This window comes from Pinus tabuliformis, chromosome 3_1 (genome assembly GCF_031772625.1).
Source record: "Pinus tabuliformis cultivar Carrire ecotype Pingquan chromosome 3_1, CPIR1, whole genome shotgun sequence".
In the NCBI taxonomy this organism is placed as follows: Eukaryota; Viridiplantae; Streptophyta; class Pinopsida; order Pinales; family Pinaceae; genus Pinus; species Pinus tabuliformis.
The window spans coordinates 212,982,485-212,989,049 of NC_142301.1; the positions used below are offsets into that span (position 1 = coordinate 212,982,485).

Here is a 6,565-nt window from a genome sequence, read left to right on the forward strand (position 1 = left end):
AAGTATTTTTATTAAAGAGTTATTGGGGCACAAGGCAAAGAAAGCAAGGGTCAAAGTATTTTTATTAAAGAATTATGGGGGCACAAGGCAAAGAAGGCAAGTCAACAACCAGTGCGTAAATCATGAGTCGGTCGTCTGAGTCCATAAAATCCGGCACTAAGCATCATGAAGGAGCCTACATGGAGGGAACGATACAATAAGAGGATTGGGCATGAAGCATCACAAAAAAGACCACATGGAAGGAGAGGGAGAGAGAAAAATACAGTGCACTATGTATCAACACAATTGCTAACACGAATAAAACTACTTGTAAATCCATTCCAAACACCAACTTTCCAAATGTTTTATATATTTAGACAAAGATTATATTCACCTAAATTCAAGGCTACTAATAAAAAAACACAACTTTGAAACGAAAACTAATGTGGCATACCCTGACGCCAAGTGCTAGTTTGCAAAGGAAACAAAATGCCAATCTACACTGCCACGATGAACACTAACTATTGAAGACGCTATATTCAACGACAATTGGCGAATTTGTGGATTCGGGGTTGCCTGTCTATATCTAATTAGTTTGATGAGTGCATGCCTCTGCACTCAACGATTTATTTGGAGGTAATTTTATTAACGTCCAGGTGGATCTAGTCCGTAGATGAGCAATTGTTCAGGGAATTGCATGAAAAAGATAAATGTGGAATGAGGAGTAAGTGTTAAAGTGCCAAGGGAGTTCTCGTTGCATGGATATCAAGTGGGTTGATTTGCAGATGAAACCAAAACAATGCGAAAATGATGCGTGTCAAGAGAATGAACAACCAAGGTTTGTAATAAAATGCCAAATGTCAATAATGATCCAAATGAATGATTAAAGGCAGCAAATATCAAGTGCTCGTCCAATCTCCTATGTGCCCAGCTCTTAAGAGGAAGGGTTTTTTTGCAATTTCAGTATTTGATATCGCTGCTGGATATTTGGATGATCGAAATGGGGTTCTTTCATAAAATCTCATACATATTTTGATCTATCTCTAGACCAGCTACAATGCTTGCGAGTCCAGCCCAAGTTGGGATTTTCTCTTTTATTAACAGAGGAGTCTACTATTGAGATGGAAGAGATAATGTTCACAAGTGGCCCTACGGGGATGCCATTTTCTTATGACTATGTGCAGGAAGTAAAGATTATTTTTGATCTTGACAGTTTGCTTGAATAATTATAGTTATTTAAAGGCAAAAATCTATTCAAAAATTTATTGGTTCCAAAACTACTTTCACTGCCCCGAGGCCAACAAATTTGAAACATCTTGTGAATTAGCCCCAGATTTGGTGAGAATATGCCGGGATCACTTCCAGAGATGGATATAGTTGGATCATTACCTGGCACCATATAAATTAATGAATGGCAGAGTCTTAATAAAAGAGGGACCGAATCAGCATTTTCAAGTAAAAAATTTCGTTTTGAACATATTTGGACACCCCCAATAACAAATGGTATATGACAGCTATGAGGGTCATCCTAAATCCAAGAAGATCACACCCAGCCTTTCAGGAGAGATATCAACAGTTAGGAACGATCAATCCCAAATGTCCAGCAGACAACTTTAACATGTGGCAATTCTAGAGTACGTTTGTTCCAAATTCAAAGGAAAAAGGTGCCTTTGAAAGACAAGTTGCAATTTTCTAGGAGCGGAATCAGTGATCCAGTTTTGCTGACAGATTTGATGAAGATTTCGAGAGAATTTCCAAGCATACAGTTACACATAAATTTATACGGATGGCAGAAAGTTTGAAGACTAAGAAGACTTTTTCTAATTGAAAACTTTCTCTTTTGATATCGAAAACTTTGATTTGTTTTGAAACATTCCATTATTGGAATTTGTAATTAATGTTATGCAGGTTGGAATTTGATGCGCAAAGTCAGGCATTTTGGCAGTTAATTATTTTTACAAATTTTATGTAACATTCATTCATGATGTGCTTTTAAATTTAAAAAACGTATTTTTGACGGTACATATTTATTTGAAAATGTCATTAATATATGTGTTGGCATTAATATCCCACGGACAAGTTCTATCAGCGTTGGCATTAATACCCTATTGAAGGACAGATTCCAACACTTTTTGGCAAATTACCAGTTGCTTTCCTCGGCTTCCAACACCTTCCAAATTGTATAATTTTGCATCCCAGAGAAACTTGGGTGCAATATCTGCCACTTTCGAGATTACGGTTGAGTCATCTCAAATGATGAAAAATCTCAGTGGCCGAAGAATGTGATGCACCTCCAGTATGATGTATTCTATTTGGAAACCCTACTATCGCCTTTGTAGTATGAAAACAATTGGAATGCATGAACATATGTACGTAGATAAGTAGACAATTGATTACGCCAATCATGAAAAGGTCCAATCAAGCCTCTAACATCGATAGTAGGTAAAGTATTCCTTGATCTTGGAGGAATTATATTCAACACCCAAACTAGTTTTGTGCTTATACCAGTAGCAAATCTGCCATAGAAAGAGATCATATCCATTATATTTCGAATATCATATTTACTAACATTCATAAGTGTCCAATATTCATTGACTTCCCTCTATCAAAATGTTGTGTCTACATTAAAATTTTTAGCAGTGATTCCTATTTTCTCATGTCATTTAGGGAAGATTGATAAACACTCCGACAATGGAGGAAGTTGTTGAATGTACTCTGCTTCTGGATTTAAAGTTAGAAAATTCCTTAATGGTTTCTTCCATGATTGTTTCAGATTTGATCACATAAAATCAAGATTTTGTATTTTTCTTTCTCTAGTTGGCATGCCTTATCTCTTGGCTTGAACCAAATTGCTATTTGAACTTGAGGAGCAATAAGATTCCAACACGTTGATGCTGTCAGACATCAACTTCTCCCATTGATGGGGATAATCTTTATCCTTCCCATAAGTAGGAGGTGCAGAATAAACAAAGTAACCACTAGCTCTCAAAAGGTGATCCACTTCTTTCAGCAGAACACCATCATTTTCATGCCAATCAACACGACAACGTGAACAATGGACCATTTCAAATGAATTGCTTGGATAAGCTAGTTGTGTTGTACCAAGAACTGTAATCATGGCACCAATTCCTCGTTCAAGAGAAAATTGAATTTGATTCTCATGCCCATGCTTTGGAGCAAATGACATTGTCTGTATACCCAGTGGAAGTAGATAAGCTGAAAAACTTGCAAAACCATAGCCAACATCAAGAACTTGCACCACTCCTGCGGCTCGTAAATCCCCTGTTCCATTAGTTATCATGTTTCCCAACCTTTGGATGTACTTTGAAGCTCCATGCTTGAAATGAGTACCACCACCTGGGAACCACCATAGTTTACCTTGCTTATGCACCCAATTTTTCCCACCTTTGGCTTTCTGCTAGATGCGAGTGGTTCATATTGCTTCGCCACGCATAATATTTCATGATTGGAGATTTTATTGCGATCTTTAATTGTTTTGGAGGAGGTATTAAAAGGAAAGGTTGTTCCTCAAGTGGAGAGGAAAAATTTCTTTCGAAATTCACTCTTCGAGAATAATTCAAAATTTTCAAAGTGTTGATATACTTTAAATCATGACAAGGAACATACTTAGTATACTTCAAGCACCAAACATTAGCTTTAAAATTGAGAACCACCTTATTACTTAACTACTACTTCCCAGTTGAGATCAATGGTACTTGCGTATATATCACGTGCTTGGTGGCAAATAATGTTTTGAAAAAAAAGTAACTATCATCAATGTGAAATACAACACGACCGTCTTCCTTGATTGCACATCGAACATGGAGGAAAGTGGAAAGCCCATATTTACATGCAAACATTAACAAGATGAAACAGGTTAGCTAGCCACGTATACACCCATTTTTTCACTGTTATTCACCTTATCACACACAAATATATCTGACAAATTCAGTTCAAGGCAACTGAATTAGTGAAATCCCTTCAAAACGAATCAAATGGCCTTTAAACTTGCAAAGTTGAAAATAAATGGTCATAGATTATGAATATATCATAAACCATTAACAATGGAGGAATTTATTAGAAATCTACAAGATAATTTTGATTTGAAGTTGGTCAAGGAAGATTCTTCTTCCTCTCCAACTTAGTCTTCTACTTTCTTTCTCAAAATATATATATATATATATATATATATATATATATATATATATATATATATATATATATATCTATATATATATATATATATATATATATATATATATATATATATATAAACATGAAAACCAACATTGTTTTCATGTTTATACCAAAAATCGAAGTCGAAAACTAAGAGTTCTTGGTATCCTAGATTTTATTTTCCCTATTCTAATACCATTTTTTTTATTCCTCTTTTTACTTTCGAAAATAATGCAGCTATGGAATTGTCAACAATTTGTAGCTCTAACATAAATTCTGCAGCTGAATTGGCAGATTGTGACCAGGGCAAATGAAAATTATGGAAAAAAACAACTCCAAAGAGCATAGCAGCTGAAGCAACTTGACAACCTATAAAAAATAATCAAAATCAGTAAGACAAAGGATCAAAGGTATGTAAATATTAAGTTATATAATAAAGGTATAACATCTGCATTATGAAATAAATGATGAATAACCATTGCTACTACCATACCATATAATGATTACCCTTAATTATTCTCACACGACTTCGGTTTTAACAAAAATATCAGTGTATTGTCAACCAAGTCAGGGTTTAACCTTGATATAATTTAAAAATCTCCCTCTCCTCTCCATTCATCAATCCTCTTCATGCCAAAACACTTACATTTCACTCAGCCCTTTGTTATTGTTGAGACCGCCCTCACCTAAACTATGTTTTCTAATTCATTCCATACTCAAATTTCTCTCACTCCTTAACCCTCTTAAAAGAGAAGTTATGGGCTATACTTTTCTACCATGGGAGTCATTGTAAGGTCGGAATTGAATGGGATTAATTTTATTGTGGGATATCCATAGGTCAAACAATTGTTGCACCACGAAAGGTGGCTAGAATTTGTGAAGAAACGCGATGGGCATGAGGAGGTAACAAAATATTTTGCTAGGTCATATGATTACATTGAATAAGAAATTGGGGGTGTGAGGCTAGTGTTAATAGAGTCTTTCGTAGTAGGAGCTGAAGGATTTCCAAGAATTGGAGAGAGATGGTTTAAGATCAGAAGAATTGAACAAAAAAATGGAGAGTTTTTCTCACAAATCTAGTTATGGACATTTTTGTGTTTAAAAGGAAAATACTAGCCATGACTTTGAAGAATAAATGGAGGCGTTTTCTGCTAATCATTCAAAAGTTTATAACTTGTGAAGGAAGATTCAGTAACATGTTATTTTATCATGCACATTTAATGACAAATTTTCTAGATGGAAATGAAATTCACCTATCATATTTCCTAATTCCAAGTTTAAGAAAGATGGTTGGTAATGTTCAAAGAAAAATACATTCTATAGATAACACTTTATACCATCATGACCTAGTGAAAATCTTGATTGAAGGAAATCTGAGAAATAGAGGAGACAATTGGGAAGATTTATTAGTTATAAATCATTTCAAGGACGAAGAAATAGAAGAGCCTAGTGGTAAGACAAACAAAAGTAGAAGGAAGTTGCCATTGGAAAATAACTCACCTCCACAACAAGAGCCATGTTCAGAGGATGAGACTCCTCTTAGAGATATGTTAGTGAATCTTAAAAAGAAAAATCTTAAAAGAATGATGGCTAACGCTGAGGAAGAAAGTTCATCTAAAAAGAGAACAAAGCAAGAGAAAATAAAGCAGGGAAAAGTTAAGAAGAAGTCTATTAGTACTAAATCACCATCTAAACCATCATGTACCATAAGAAGAAGTTTAAGGCTCAATATAAGTAGTGCATGAATAGCCTCGACAGTCCCCATAATTTTTTGATTTAGAGAAAGAAGAATGGACCCTAGAGTTTCATCATCAACAATTCCATCACCAACAGTTCCATCATCACCTATTTCATCACCAGTTGAGAGTCTAGTGAGAAGAACTTCATAGATTGATCCTGAGCAACACGTAATTTATGACTATATAGAATCTTCGGAAAGAAGAGCTACATTTAAAAATATTGAAACATCCTCAAACCAAGGATAAAATGAAGAAATACATTCTAATATTTCAGGAGAACTTCAAGTTCAAGACATCCTCAAGCAAGAAATTTATGAGTTGGAAATACTGAATAGACTCCTGAAGAAGGAGAATAAAACAAAAAAGGAACAAAATAAAATTCATAAAACCCATAATTAAAAAATCATACTACATCTTGGTTTGTGGTATAATAAAAACAAGCAATTGATAACTCAAGACAATTTTCTTAAGAGGAAGATTATAGGCCTGCAACACATAATTTTGATGAAGAAATTGAGGATGGTAGTCATTGCTAAGAAATCAAGGAGGACTAACTTGAATGTCCTTGCTCATGTATCTATGGAGGCTCAGTGACATGAAGGACTCACAAATTTTGAAATTTTTTGTGAGGACATGCAATGTCTTCTGTGTGAGGGAATGTTGAACCCTAG

General features: G+C 34.8%; 1 pseudogene; it reads right to left on the reverse strand.

Annotated features, from left to right (window-relative positions):
- Positions 1–2,084: 2,084 nt before the first annotated feature.
- On the reverse strand, positions 2,085–5,673 carry LOC149186543 (putative methyltransferase PMT6 pseudogene; annotated as a pseudogene).
- Positions 5,674–6,565: the final 892 nt, after the last annotated feature.